This window comes from Scleropages formosus, chromosome 15 (assembly GCF_900964775.1).
Source record: "Scleropages formosus chromosome 15, fSclFor1.1, whole genome shotgun sequence".
In the NCBI taxonomy this organism is placed as follows: Eukaryota; Metazoa; Chordata; class Actinopteri; order Osteoglossiformes; family Osteoglossidae; genus Scleropages; species Scleropages formosus.
Genome location: NC_041820.1, coordinates 12,046,242 through 12,062,383, shown reverse-complemented (window position 1 = coordinate 12,062,383; position 16,142 = coordinate 12,046,242). Strand labels below are relative to the sequence as shown.

Genomic DNA, 16,142 nt, shown 5'->3' with positions numbered 1-16,142 from the left:
GCATGAGAAACCAACCGACGCATTACATTTTGCTCACGGTAAGAACTTCTCAAAACAGAAAAATGTGAAGTTGCGTTGACTCAAATCCCAACAGAGAAACTCTATTTCTGTATTCATTTCTTTCTGGAGAAAAAAGGAATAAAAATGGTTGTGAAGTAAAATAACCAACATGAAATAGAATTATTATATGAAAAAGGAATTAATATACGACAGTATATAGACGAAAAAAGCTGAGACAAAGTCCAAGGCATGGGCTTGAGTTTAAAGGCTAACGGTGTTTCTTATGAAAGTGCTTTCTTAGCAATTCCACTTCTCAGTCAGAAGGATGTACAAATAAGCATCGGGGATTTTTATTATCAGGTAATGTTTCTGTTGCTACAGAGGTCTTGATTTCCAGGAAATGCAGCTCAACACTCTGTGAAGGAAACATTCCCTTAAATCAAACCTGAAGGTCAACACTTCGAGCAGAGCCCAAGTTTGCAGTACTGGAAAAAAAGTCAAAGCATAAACAAGCAAAGATAATGCAATGTAACAGTGTACTTCTGTAAACATTGGTAAAGTGGGAGGGAAACAAAGAAAAAAATTGCGAAAAAAAAACCCAAAATCTCAATAAAAGGAACACCACCCCCCAAAAAAAAAAAAAAAAAAATCACAGAAAAGGAACTGCCAAAAGTGAAATTTCAAGAGGTGATTCTCCCCAAAACAAGAAATATTGTAAAACAAATAGCTTCAAGTGTTGGTTATATTGACACAGTGACACTAAGAATGTTAAGGCTTTCAGAAGTGCCTGGTCATTCAGGTACCAACATGGCAAAGGCCAGGTACATCTCCGTCTAACAACATCCGCAGTTTACTCTGCGGTAAGAGTAAACCAACACCAGTGTCAAGTGCTGAGATGATGGCAAAATAATATGCGATGTATACATGTGATGGTGTGGTAAAGTCAGTGGAGCTTCCCTTGTTTTCCTACAGAGCAAGGTGCTACTGTTGTACCACTGAACAAGGTTATTTGCATACCAGCACTGAAAAAGCTGGAGAGAGGAAAAAAATGATTGCAAAGCAATAAATGGTATGCACTGTAAACAAAGTAAGCCTTAATTAAGAAAAGGTCTTAAGAATAAACATATTAAACAAAAACAAACAGGGGTTTGCATGGCGTCATCAGATAACAAGAGAGTTTCGTATAGTAAGTGCTAAGTGTGACGCTGTACAGTTTCAGGTGTTTCACTGTACACTCCAATCATTGTTGCAGACAGAAAACACGGAACGTTCGTCTGATATTTTTACTGACATTTTCCTGCTGTTAGTGGATAAACTTTGAAAGATATCTGGCTGAGACTGGTTTTTAAAATATGCTCAAAACACTGGAGTAGTGGCTGTCTGGGTGATGACGCGGAAGAAAATTTACAGAAAACCTGTGATTCTACTGATGGCATCCATGAATAAACAACCAACTAGCTTCTAAATTATGCAACCTCTGAAGAGTTCCTGAAAAGGCTACGGCATCTCAGGTTAGTTTCACGTTGGGTTCGTGGAGAAACTGTCAACCTTTTTACCTCTCGGCGTATAACAGAGAAGCAGGGCTGTAACACAACACAAAATAGAGTAAACAATCATTCCACCTTGAACTGACCGTGTAAACAATGACTGACTCCAAAATAAACAAATAGGTAAGGCAGATAAATTCCTTTAATGCGACAGATTTACAAGTGAACACCTAAAACTTGCAAATATAATGGAGAGGCTAAAGTTTAAATGTAGACTTTGTTAGTTCAGATGCAGTTATTTAGAGGGCTGAACATTAATTCCAATAATTCAATAAAAGAAGTCAGAAAAAACGTCAAACGACATGTAAGAGAAAGTGCCTAATTTCAGATTGGAAGCATCAACAAATGCCAAAATGGTGTAAAGACCCGTAAGCATGGGAATATAGTTAAGAATGAAGAGAATGAAGCTTAGAAGATGAGCATGGACTGCATTTTACCAAGTGCATGTGCTTTCCCTTTCAGGATTCCACTGTCCCTAATTAAAAATGCAATTACTTTGTACAGCTACTCAATAAAAAGATGGCCAGGGAAAACTGTAAGCATGAACTAGTGTCAAGAGTTCATTGTAACAGATTGAAGACAGCACCAGAAATCAGATCTCATCTCGGTCTCACCCTAGACGGAGTGCGATAATACAATCTAGCTAATAGATTTGTTTACCCAAAGTAATTACATGCAAAGTCGCATTAGGTGGACAGCAAAATGACAGCGATCGCCTGTTATCCAGTTACGTCAAAGGAAAGGGACTGAAAGACAACTGAGTAATGTGCGCTCCATTTAAATTTCTTTTTTTTTTAATCACACGGTTAACAGTAATTTGGGCATGCCGAGCCTGGACAAGAAAGCATAACTGTACATTCCAGTTTCATCTATGAACCCTTTCAAACACTCATGGAATGCATTGCTTAACATGTAAGCAGTTTACCAGGTGTTACAGATGTTAGTACTGTAACTGTAGTATAACAGTTGATAGTTTAAATCCCACTCTGACTCTGTACTAAGGTATTTACGAAGAACTGACACAATGACACCCTACTCTATAAAGGGGTACATCAGTGTAAAGTTAGTTAACATAGTAAGTCGCCTTAGACACATTGATCAGCTAAACAGAGGTTAATGGTTTAAGAATATATTTCATTTTGACTGACAACTGACATCAAGCACAATGAAAATATGACCTATGGGGAACTTACTGAAGACAGAAGACTGAAAAATAAAGACTCTTACTGCTCCAATCTATTGTAAACCGTCACCCAGTTTTATGAGAATTCACTTCGATGAGCAAATTCTATTTACGAGCTACGAAGCCTGCAGTTATGAGACAGCCTTTATGGCCAAAAATGTACAACTTGAAAACTGTGTTCCTTCATGACATGGAGGAATGCATAGAGTGCGAATGACATCTGAGACAATGTAGTCGTTTCTCCCTTGCATCTCAGCTCCAGAGTATCCACACAACTTCATAGGCATCACCTGTTGATTTTAAATATTCACTTTAGCATTGAGTAGCATATTACACATAAGGATTTTGTTGATGTTTGACGTGATTTACCTGTTTTCCTGCAAAGTTGCACTCGAAGAAGAGCTGAACAACTACAGGATACAAAGATTTTAAAGGGACTTGAACTAAGTGAACTGCCATGTTGTGATAATGAGTGCCAAGTAATGAAACTAATTCATCATTGTTTATATAATGAAGCAATAATTTAGCATAGTTTAGGTGGAAAACTGGTGAGTTTTTTTTTTTTTTTTTTTGTCTCAGGATCACATTATAATTATTTGCTATTTAAATTAATGGTAATCTATACCCCAGCTGATGAGAATAAAATTTTGTTGTTCTTAGGAACACATTACACTTGTAAACACGGGTACGAGTGTATTTACTTCAGAAATTAAAGCACTAAGCATTATTTTATTGACCGTGCAACATGGAATACAAGAGTAATACAAGAAATAAATGCTGAGTGATATTTTTGGAAAGCATTTCAAAAGCTTGAGAATGAGAAAGATTAGTGCCCGAGTTTGTACAAGAGAAATTTAATACATTAAAATGCAATACTAGAAAGAGTAACTTGCAGTAATTACAACAGAATCCCTTTCAACATATTTTGTACGCACTCCAATTTATTGATTGGACACTTTCTAAACCTGTTATCCACTAACTGCTCCTCTAAATGTCTTTTCACTCAATTATCTTTGATGCCCACTTTTCACACTCAGCTATAAGGATAGATAGCCTTACATCCATCACAGAGCAATGGCCACAGCAGGATTTACAGATTGTACTGTACAGTTTTTAATATGTGTTTCATTCAGAAATAATCCTGGAAGTTAATCCATAATGCAGCGGTACCGCCGTCCATTCTTATCACTCTCACGGCTACGGCGCTCCATTCTACACTATTATCTGCTATTCACAGGGCGTTATCTTCTCCGCACTGTGGCGTAGGCAGTATGAGAACTTCTACCAGCTGACAAACTGAAAAAACAGCACAGCCGTCACAATAAGGAAGTCAGGAGACTGTTTCCCACCTTCAGCTTTCCAAGGTGGATCCCTGTCGCTCCTTGACGAGAGACAGAGGAACGGTCGGACTTGATGTTTAATTTGAGGAAATAGAATATATTTTTAAAAAGCTGACAGTGCCATGGTTTGGACATTGGTATTGATGGACTCTCCACTTTTCCACTGAAAGATCCTGCCATGTGTAGGTGGATTTTCATCAAATGGGCTGAAAAGACGACTGCTCAGGTTTGCTTTTGAAACGTTAAGATGGAGACACACCAAGTGCCCAAGAAAGGACAGAAAAACATCCAGTCAATACCTCAGCCTCATAACCCATGCACAACACCGAATCAATGACAATGTGAGTGCTACGACATAGAAATGTCTTATTATACGTCAAGTTATATTCAGGTTTCTTGTTGATGCAACAGATGGTTTCTGTATATTGCACATATCAACAGCAGAGCTTATTTGTTTTACCCATGGAACTGCACAGAAATACACTTCCTGATCAACCAACAGCCAAAACACACAACATCATGTATTCTCCAAGGTGACACAAGCATTATGATTACGGTGTTTTTTTTTTTGACCTCTTGTAACTAAGGCAACCAATTCTACAGGTTTCTCTGGCAACCAATTTAACTGCTCACCGTCGCCTTTCCCAGTGGGAGTAAAACATCTGTGTTTTCAACTGAAAGCTGTTAAATAGAGTTAGTCATTCAAAAGCAGGCAGGTGTTAGGAAAAATTATTAAAGGCTCATCAAAACATTTCAGAGTTTTGAAATTTTTACACTAAAACATTATTTTAATAGATTTACACACCCAAGAAGTTAAATTGCCTATAAATAATTTGACATACACATATTTAGATTAACATGCCCCATGATATACTGATCAGCCAAAACATTAAAACCACATGCCTAATATTGTCTAGGTTCCCCTTGTGCCACCAAAACAGCTTTGACCCGTCACGGTATGAGCTCCACAAGACCTCTAAAGGTGTTCTGTGGTATCTGGCACAAAGACATTAGCAGCAGATCCTATAAGTCCTGTAAATTGCGAGGTGAGGCCTCCATGAACTGGACTTGTTTTTCCAGCACATCCCACAGATGCTTGATCGGATTGAGATCTGGGGAACTTGGAGGCCAAGTCAACACCCTGAACTCTTTGTCATGTTCCTCAAACCATTCCTGAACAATTTTTGCAGTGTGGCAGGGCACACTATCCTGCTGAAAGAGGCCACTGCCATCAGGGAATACCATTGCCATGAAGGGGTGTGTGTGGTCTGCAACAATCTTTAGGTAGGTGGTACATGACAAAGTAATATCCACATGAATGCCAGGACCCAAGGTTTCCCAGCAGAACATTGGCTGGTTGTCCTCCTTGGACAACTTTTGGTAGGTACTAACCACTGCATACTGGGAACACCCCAGAAGACCTGCCGTTTTAGAGATGCTCTGACCAACGTCTTCTAACCATCACAATTTGGCCCTTGTCAAATTGACTCAGATCCTTACGCTTGCCCATTTTATCTGCTTCCAACACATCAAATTCAAGAACTAACTGTTCACTCGCTGCCTAATATATCCCACCTCTTGACAGGTGCCATTGTAACAAGATAATCAATGTTATTCACTTTACCTGTCAGTGGTTTTAATGTTGTGCCTGATCGGTGTATTATTCTATCACCACAGTTAGTTTTCAAATCCCTTGGAAGAGTAATACTGTATTAACATTTAACATGCTCTTCATAGTATTAATTGAAAGTTTGATTTTCAACTTTTAACTGTATTATTTTATCCACAGCTTACAACAATGCATACAAACCACACACAGGCAGTCCCTTCACACGGGAACAGACAGAAAAGTAACCATTATAAAACTCTTACATTAGAGAACAAAAAGAGAAACTTTTTTCAGTGTAAAAGCCCCAAAAAATGGAAGAGTGGACAGGACCATTATAGCAGAATACTAGAAACCCAAGCACATTCGACCTGTCCCTCACTCAAGGAAACATCTTCAGGAGTGTAAATCACAGAGGATGATTGACGCCAAATGTCAAAGCTCTTTGAAAATCAGCCCTGGATTTAGAAATTTCAAATGCCGATTAAACATCAATGTTCATGTTCATTTTTTAAGTGGTTCTGTGAGTGTCAAGAGTAGTCTGAACACTGAAATGCTTAAATGAGGGAAGAAAACATAAGCAACTAAGATACAGAAGTGGGACAAATATGAACTGATCATAATGTGAGAAAATCACATTAGAATCCATTTAAAAAAAAAACTGTAGAAAAAAAATGCTATGGGCTAAGTGGACAGCAGCAAAAAAATTACCATTCATCTCGGGTGATGAATTAACCAAATGAATGGCGTACTTCAACAGTAACCAATAAATAAGGCTTTTTTTTTTAAAGAAAATAATGCACTGTGTCCCTGTTAATGTCACATGGTCTTTTCACTTCTTCAGATCTCAATGGCCTGACTGTTTAACACTGTGGAAGCGTGGACCCCCACCCCCGATAACTGATCCAATGTAAGGTTGTAGTTGTCTAGAACTTATCCTGGAAGCACAAGATCTGAAACGACTACACTCTAGATGCGATGCCAGTCCATCACAGGACAATCACATACACTTATCTACTCATATATATAGTACATAGAGTAAGGGCAATTTAGAGACACCGATGCACCTGAAATATGTGCTTGGACTGTGGGAGGAAGCTGTAGGACCTGGACTAAAAACCACACAAACACAAGGAGAACAGTAGAGTTACTCTACGAATATGTGCTGAGGAAATAGCCAAAAGGGGATAATTCTTTGTCACTTCTCTTGCTAATGATGGATATCATCTTCCCTTGTGCTGCTTCTCGCAAACATTCTTCTGCAATCTGCTTTAAAAAAAAAAAATCAGCTTGGGATAATTTCGGTGGAAGTTCCACAGGCACATCTTTTGCATAATATTTACATTTCAAACGTGTTACGGGAGCAGATGGCAGATGTGAACAGCATTTGAACGAAAAGGCACATGTGGCCACGTTTTGTCTCGCTTTACAATACACTCTAACCTCTGTCGCCGAAATGCTGTTTTATAGGACTTAAGTGGCTGCACAGGAAAACCTAATATCTTTTGTTGTAGTGTTCATTTCTTTGTTCTGAAAAGGTGAACTATTTCATTAGGTAATAATGCACACCCTACCCGGCATTAATTTAATATTGCTGCTGGGATGTTTACAGTACTATACTGTGCTACACCCAATCCACAAACCCATAAACACATCCGAGACTCAGAAAGTCTACATAACACAGGCAGAATTAAGTTTCCTATACTGGTTTTGCAAATAAATGTAAACTCTTTTACCCGTAAAGCGGCATGCCGTACGTACAGGTGCAGTGTCTAACTGTAAAGGTTTGATACTGGCACTCTCTTTGTATCACAGCCACAGTGGATGTGTATTTAATGCATTTAAATGGCTTTCTGTCAAGCTGGGCAATCTCTCCCCGCTCTCTGCTCCACATGTGAAGTCAAGACTTTTCCCCTCCGGCAACAGATACCCTGCAGCAGACCTTCCAACTCACAGCTGGGCTCCTGTTGAAGCGACACGGTGTAGTAATAGGGGAAGAGTGAGTGTGTGTGTGTGTGTGTGTGTGTGTGTGTGTGTGTGTGTGTGTGTGTGTGTGTGTGTGTGTGTGTGTGTGTGCGTGTGTGTGTGTGTGTGGGGGGGGGGTATGGCGTCCCTGGCTCGCCGCCAGCCGAAAGGAGGATCAATCTGTCCCAGTCTGCTGCGAAGACTCGCAGAAGTCGCATGAATAATGCAGTTTCATTTTCCCCGTTAGGTCTGTTTGGATTTACATATCATACGCAAGCCACTGCAGGTTGAGCTCTCTGTAGTGATTGCAGTGAGTTATCCCTGTTTCTTGGGCGCATCGTTTCAAACATCATCTAATTACGCTCTCCATGGTTTTTTACTGCCCTAATGAAAAACTCTCCTTTTTAAACACGGAACGGGTAATGGCAAGTTCAATGGAGCATTTTAAGCACGTGCAATAAAAGTAGCTAAAGTAACAATTTTATAAACGATACTACAGTAAGATCTCTGTCCGTGCCCATCTGCCTTTCATTTTATCCTCGGAGCTTTTCCAAGAGCTTTGAAAGAGGGGGGAAAAAGACATTTTTCCATATCTATTTAATTCAGCTTAAAATATGTCCCACAAACAGGTCACCACATGATGCAGTAACACTGAAATCAATTAACTGTGACATTAACCCAAGAGGGAGAACAATGTCGACACGGACTCTAATGGGAATCCACAGACTGACAGCAGTACTCTACATTTAATAAAGACAGGCCAACGATCCTTCTGTGACAATGATTAACATTTTAGCTTTACCTATTTATTAAAACACCAGGATCTAAAATGTAGATTAATTATTCTCAGTAGGTTAGGCTTTAGAATTGTTATATCAAAAAAATGGATGTTTTGTTTATGGTGCAAGATACATCCAACCTATACTGCATATACTGTCCTCTTCACTCTATTTTCAGAAAAAACAGTGAGGAATTGAAATAAGGGAGCATGAATTCCTATGAAGCCTTCTGTAAGAAAGGCATAATTCGAAGCATGAAACTGCCCTTACAAACATAATATGTAAATTACTTTTCCCTGTCAACATCGTAACTTTTTAGTTAACGCAATCTCGGTTATTCGTGTAATTCAGTTCCAACTCATAGCTATCTTGGATAAATGATTTTCTTGAGATGACTACAAAGAATGTTTATTACACTGTAGCTGTGCTGAATACATTTGAATTAAAGGTCAAATCAAACAAAGCCAATAATGCAAAACTGAAATCTTCCCTCAAAATCCACTTTTTCTTCCTCTGTTTTTTCTTTAGTCGATGTATTAATTTTCTGAGCTTTTCCTTTTGCATGGCAAAAGCACATATCTAAGACTGCTACCTTTTATAATGTTTTCACTGAAATCAAATGAAATTGTTTACTAGGTTAACCGTTCCTAAGGAGTGCTTTACTACTTCTTTCGTAGGCTGACAAATTTGTCTTTTTTTATTATTCTTTTGTGATACTCTTTTCAATGACCTCTGACAGCGTACTAGAGGGGAAAAAACAAACCAAAAAAAAAAAAAAAAACTACGGAATATTGTCAAGTATGTCAATACACATTCTTTAAAGAGACAAAATCCGTAATAAATGACAGTATTATGACTATTATTTCAGCAAAGCTACCATCACCCAGGATTGTCTCATTCATTTTTCCAACAGGCAGGGCCTGTGGGACATTCTGCTGTCACAGGGTTCCGTGATAAAGCAACTGAACACAAACGGTGCGCCGTGCCAGATTGCGTTACACTTGAAACAAGTGAACAGGAAATGAGAAAGGAGTCAGCGAGCATGGCATTCTCCTCTTTCACGCCTCATGTGTTTGGCTCACTCTGGCCTTCCCATCCCGGTGCTCGAATATCCACCGGGTTTAATGAACACATTAGGTGCTGTGATTGCAATCAGTGCTGGAGGCTAGGAGTTCTGTGATGTCTGTACATGTCTAAGGTTGATAATTACTGAAGTCATACACCCCTGTCAAAGAATCTTTGCAGTGCGGAGTGTTTCATTGTGACAAATGCCTATGAAATGACCTGTGTCATTTGTATTGGGGTGTATGAATGAATCAGGCATGAATCAGGCGCTCACCTGGATCTAAGTGCTAAGCAGCTAGATACGTCATTTAACTTCATTTTACACAAGTTTTACTAGCTGATGATGCTGCTGCTGTAGTTGCGTTTGACCTGCTAAATTGTTCCTATGTATTCTCTTCCGTGTTTCTCTCCATTGGCTTCCTGTAGCCGCTCATGTCAAGTTCGACACTGGTTACAGGCTACAAGATCATCAATGAATCTGCTACCCGATGCCTGCAGGACTTGATGAATTGCCATGCCCCAACCAGACTGCTGTGTTCTCCACCTCTGGCCTTTCGTTTCTACCATGCACAAGAGGTGCAAAATTAAAGGCCTGAAGTGTTTCAGTTCTGTCTCCAACGTGGTGGAACGAGGTCCTTCTCTCACACAGAACTTCCGATTCCAAGTCAACATTCTGCACAGGTCTCAAAACGCATCTCTTTTAGAGCGAGTTCTCTCCTGATCTCATATCTGCTCCATAAACTTTAATATCATTAATGTATGCTGGTCGTATTGGACTAACTGGCTGTACGTTGAGAACTGCGTGTCTGAATTTATCTTTTGAGCTGTTGCTGAAACGCACTTTCAATTTCTGAGTTGTACATCGTTTTGGACATAAGTGTCTACCAAATGAATAAAGTTCACAAATAGGCAGAAAACACTGGCCTTCTGGTCTCCGAAATAAGCAATTTCTCTTGGAATTAAATGTGCGTACTTCTTTTGTGTGTACTTTATAAACAGCTGACTTCCAGTGTATCAATATTGACTGACACTGTAAGATCAAAATAAAGCAAAGGCAGATAAACACATTGTCTGAAGCCGCTTGTCCTAAGCGGGGTTGCGGCAAGCCGGAACCTAACCCAGCAATGCAGGGCGCGGGGGGAGGGGGACACACCCAGGACGGGACACCAGTCCGTCACAAAGCACCCCAAGCAGGACTTGAACCCCACACCCACCATAGAGCAAGCCCTGGCCAAATTCGCTGCGCCACCGCACGCCCCCCCCAAAAGGTGGACACTCTAACTCATAAAGAATATTTGTCTTTACATTGAACCTGGCTAAAAAAGTGTTCCGTAAAGACAAATCATAAAATGAACTAAATTAACTGCCAAGAAATTCTTATCAAGTTATACAGCATACTTTATATACTGTTATTAACACATAACTATTTTTTATGTCTGTTTACACTGAATATTTCAAATCGTTATGAAAACAAAGCACATGTACACGTGATTCCTGTCATTTCCCAGATGTGATCACCAGTGTCCAAAAGCAACACTTCACAGAGCAGTCTGCCTCTTCGGTCAAGGAGAGCTCATGCAGGTGATAAGGAGCTAATTTGTCACCTAGGGCCATATCACTGTCATTGTCAAAAGGATCTTCTTTACACAGATTTCAGCTCAGCTGCACTAGTCTGGAAATGATAAAGAAACCGGGGTTTTAATAAAGCTGATAGAATTTTTTTTGTTTCCTTAGTCTACAGAATATAATGTCCGGCATATCCCAAAACATAATTTAATTTGATACATTTTTCATACAGAGTTTTCAATAAGTATCATGGCTCAATTATCAACAGTATCAAAAGATGTAACATTCAACTTCATGTAACAGTCACAAGGAAGAATATATTAAAATGAAGCAACGTCCTATATAAAGGCTGAAAACAGGCAGCAGCTCCTAACCTACGTGTTAAAGAGGAAGAAACAGGACAATGAAAATTCCATTTACACATTATTATTGACGTAACAAATACGATTACAGAGTAATGATGTCGTTAGCGGTGTTGCTTTGCAAGCTGAGGGTTCCTACTTTAGTTTCCACTTGTGCTGCAGAACCCATGATCAGGAAACTCAACCAGAACCGATACACTAGAAATACACTGACACATAAACGACAAAAATAATTTTAGAATTGCTCACATAACATTTTACATCATCTTAGACAAATGTTGAGTCAAAAACTAAACAAATATTACTACATTAAAAAATGATCAATTTCTGGCACACTTCTGTAGCATATCACTGCACACAGCTCTGCGGAACCACATTACTGAACTTGTGTGCGTTTATATGCACAGCTACCTAAAACTTCATCGATTACATCTTAAAATCAATTGTTTTATAAGGCTTTACTACACTTTCTTCCAGTGGTTTCCATGCACTCTAAAATTGAACTGTCTTCCTTAAAGGCATGGAAAAAGATTTACAGAATAAGAAACCGCAATCTGGAAGAGACCACTCTGTTCTGTAAAGGATAGAAAACTGTAATTCCTGTAGGGTTTGGGTTTTAATGGTTATTGCAGCTATTACAGACACTTATAAATTACCATCATGCAGCGCCACTAACATTTTCTGGACTGAGAAGGACTTAGATTTACACTGAGGAATGGCCTTCAGCGTGACAAAAAATCCTGCTAGACTACAACAAAAAGGTAAGCGGCTAAGGAAAACTTAAAAATTTTCACATTAAAATAAATGTGACGGGAAAGCTAAAAAAAAAAACAGCAAAGTCTCATTTTGTCTACGATCAGAATGAACAAATGTAGAGACGAATTGGGATCAAACTCCTATTAAGGAGACTTGTGTGACTGCACCACGCAGGGGGAGTCGAATGCAGCTTCTCGAGGCCCTTTCATTGTACGCTGCTGCATTCTTATGGGATACAGGGAAGAATTCGGTACGGGGGGTGGCGGGGGTAGGGGGGAGAGCAGATTAAGCCCAAGACTTCTAGTCCAGGAAAGAGATTATCGAGTTTGATCCTTCTGAACAGACCCCCAGCCCATATTCAAATGGCCACGATTCCCTCCCCAGTAATCGCTTGGGGGGCCGTTTCCAGTTAATGCGCAGGGATATCTTATCGTTCGGCATACTCGAGAACACAAACACAATTCAGAAAATTTGCAATTAGTTTCAGCTGTTATCCAACACAAGAGGGAATAAACAAATTAGGGGAGAGTTTATGTGCAGGAAATTTAATTGTAGGTTTCTTAGGGAAATCATAAGGGGAAGAGACTTGACATGTGTAAACAAAGGAGTGGCATTCGGCACAGCTCGGCGTCATCATCGGATCTTCCCACGTGTGGCCATGCGGAGTTGGATGGTGTAAACGACCCAATTCGGGTGATAAGGACCAAAACACACGAGACACTTCGACATGCATCAGAATCTCGGCACAAACAGCACAATTTAAGCGCGACTAACAGAACGACCCCGTCTAAGGGGCAGCTCAGAACCGCACCGTTAACACTTCTGTCCTCATTGGAAACCGCACAAGAAACGACCCCGAGCTCTATTCGCTGCAGGAAACCCCAATTCTCTTACTCATTTCCTCATTCTTGAAAGCATAAAGAATACACGTTGATGTTACGCTACTACACAATACGCATCTACGACTGGACTCGGACGAAGGTGCCGGCCAAATACTAACAAGGGACGGTTACCTTGAAGAAAAGCACCTGCTAAGTAAAATGTAAAACATTGTGCTTACAATTCATTATTTAAACTGGCCAAGTGCTGCGCACAAGGCAGGGGAAGGCGACTTCTTGCCATCATTAGAAATCCACCGGAAACCGGCTCCATCGCCGCAGCGCTCTCTCTCTGACACCGCAATTACGAGAAATGAGCACCCCGACAGCACTGATTGACAGTGACTATATAAAGGACAATCTGACAGCCATGCGAAGGAAGGGGGTGGGGTGCCACTGCTGCTACGCAAACATTACATGATGTGTGTCTTCTGGAGAGCTGGTGTCACTCCAGTCTCCCCTCTTGTAAATCAGCTTTGACGCACAACAAAATGAGAGAGATGCAACAGTGCTTTGGCATCTGCAAAGCACTGCGTGTCTATCAAGAATGGAGAAGGGGGCGGGGGCAAATCGGTGTGTCCTTGATCATTCTTGCGGCCGTCCTTGCCCTCCCCCGACGACGGCCTGTGCCGCGACCCGCCGCTGAGCCAAACTTCCCACATATCTCTCGTAGCGAGCAGCCAGTCATGCAGAACGTTCGCCGCCAGTGTCCGCAAATTATTTCCCAACATGTGCTCCACGGAGTTATTAATACATGACGGGCCAAACCGAGGGCCGGGTTCACCGGGGTACAGCGATTCACGGGAGCAGGGGGTCTGAGGGAATTAGTACCATGGGGAGTGACCCCCCCACCCGACCACAGTGTAAGTCTGGAGTTGCACACTGCTGTTTGTGTGCAGTTTATTTATATTCGAGAGGCACGGTGATGTGGCAGAAACATTTCCAGTGACTTGGGTGGATTCAGAAAGCATCCTTTTCTGCTGAGGTGCTACATTTTTAAAATCATCCTACGTAACCTTGGGCCAGAATGTATTTCCAGCAGCCGAATCCATTCGTCTGACGGTCCCTTCGGTGTTGGCATTCAAAGTGTGTCCGTTATCGGTATTATTATCGGTGAACGCAATTCATCCGAATCTGACCTGAAATATTGCTCTGCTTTGGATATTGCTTCAGTTTTTCCCCCCCTCCCCTCCCGCATCCCAAACCAAACAGAAGCTATTCCAAATGCCTTCTAAACCAAACAGACTTTGACATGCAACTCTTTGCTTACTGCTGCACCTGTGAAAGAAGTATTTTGTAACAAGAAATATAGGGACAGTTAGGAAAACGGATTCACACCATTATGTAAAATCACAGGGTGGAAAAAACACAGAGTTTAGCAAGTCCTCCCAAACACATCTGTCTGAGACAGCGAAACTTAACCGCAATATTGAACCCACTGTAAAAGCAGCCAAACTTGAAGTCTAGAAAATAATGCTGCAGTCAGCAGCTATACATAAAAATATGTTTTCTCAGTCACATTTACTCCTGTTTGATATTGCCCTTTATCCAGCACCAGGCTATTTTTTAAACTTTGTACTTCAATACTCTTTAATGAATAATAAATATTTCAATTACAGATTCTGTGGTTCGGACAAAATGATGAATATACTCACGCGCCGGCGGAACACCCCAACATATTCTGATTCATCTGTGCAGTCGCTGCTGCAACACTTATTAATCAAAAGTTGGTAAATTAGCTTCGCGTTCTATCGTGACTTCCGCTTGGGCACCATTTAAATAATTGCCATTAACTGCATTCACTTTTGTTTTGTTTTATTATTCTGTAAGAAAAAGTGAAAAATTGAGATGCTGGCTGCTGGCGTTTTATATTTCTCACCCATACATACAATAATCATGATGCGACTCTTTACTAAAACAAGTACATCTGGAAAGGCTGTGACAGTTAAAAGGTGGTGGGGAAAGTTTGCACAGTTCCCATGTGTTTAGATGCTCCCGTTGCATGTATATTGGGAGATATCTGGTGTCAGGCGGCTCGGCTCGTTTCAAATTGTGCTTTTGGCAGCCGGCGAGACCCCACTGCAAGGTCACTGCCGTACAAGTGAGAATTAACGTATAGCCAGCAGCTATAAAAGTGCTTCATTACGAGAGTTCCCTGGCTGAAATGAAAACCGGGGAAGATCCATCAGGCGATCCTTCCCTCCTCCTTAGCTTAAATGCAACCCGTGTCAATCCATTTTCCGGAGCGGGTGAAAGCATGCGTATTTAAACCACCCAGGTCACGAAGATCCGTGCTTTGTGAACAAAACACCTGCGCCTCTCGCCGGCTGCGGCGGCCCGCCGCTGTCGGCTTTAAGATGCCGTCTTTCAGGCGCTGTGCGGCAATAGCTGCCGCGTCTGCGTAGCCGCAGCCCAGCAAACGGGCGCGTTAAAATTGACGGTAGCGTAATATCAGCGAATCAAAGGGTCAGCGACATGCAAATTTACGCCCGTGAGCATAAACTGACTTCTTAAAAACCGTGGCTCAATTATATACTGTATTTTCAGAAACATTTCTTCTAGTTGCTTTAATAAATATCATTAACCAGGGACCTATTCGGTTAAAGCATCAGCGTTAGCCATCGTTACTATTTCATTCATTGTGTAGCTAGCTTCAGGTTCCAAGTCCATATGATTTAGGAGCGTGTAACTACACGTCAGGTATTGCGAGTGGGGACTAAAATTAGTACAAAAATAGTAATAGAATAAATTATACATAAATATTGGGGGGCACATTATAGACTTGGCTGAACACTGTTAGTCCTTTAACTATTATACGACGTTGTCCTTACACATTACAGTGCTCTTTGCTCAAAAAACAAAAGGGGCCCATTTGAAGGAAGAGAAATGAGCAAAGTTTGGTAGATTTTTCCTACGGAGCAGCGTTCCGTGGTTAGCTGCGGATAACTTCGTCCCCGCTGAGGCCATCGCGCTTTTCCGCGTTTCGTGTCGACTGTGACGCGCGGAGCTGCACGGAGCAAATCCTCGCGGCAAACAGCTCCTCGACACCGCGGCGTGCCGTCACGGGGCTGCCGAGTCGGCGGCTTCCTGTGGCC

At 41.0% G+C, this 16,142-nt stretch overlaps 1 protein-coding gene across 1 annotated transcript in view; it reads right to left on the bottom strand.

Annotated features, from left to right (window-relative positions):
- Nucleotides 1–16,142, bottom strand: part of crim1 (cysteine rich transmembrane BMP regulator 1 (chordin-like)) — an 81,083-nt gene that overhangs the window by 36,378 nt on the left and 28,563 nt on the right. The window lies entirely within an intron of this gene.